Here is a 204-nt window from a genome sequence, read left to right as displayed (position 1 = left end):
TGGTGGTTGCCCCTGGCTGGCCTTTATGAAGCTGTGTTGATCTGCAGAATTCTTGTCCCTTCTCAAGTTCTCAGCATGAGCACATGGGAACCCAGGTCCTTGTCTTGCCATACCCAGTTTAGCTGGGACTGGAATCCTGTTTTCTGTTTTCTAGGGCCATATCCATCCCGTTCAGGCCTGGATGCTTGTGCCTGTCCTGGACAG

The sequence above is a fragment of the Pan troglodytes genome, chromosome 23 (genome assembly GCF_028858775.2).
Source record: "Pan troglodytes isolate AG18354 chromosome 23, NHGRI_mPanTro3-v2.0_pri, whole genome shotgun sequence".
NCBI lineage: Eukaryota > Metazoa > Chordata > Mammalia > Primates > Hominidae > Pan > Pan troglodytes.
This window is presented reverse-complemented; position numbering follows the sequence as displayed.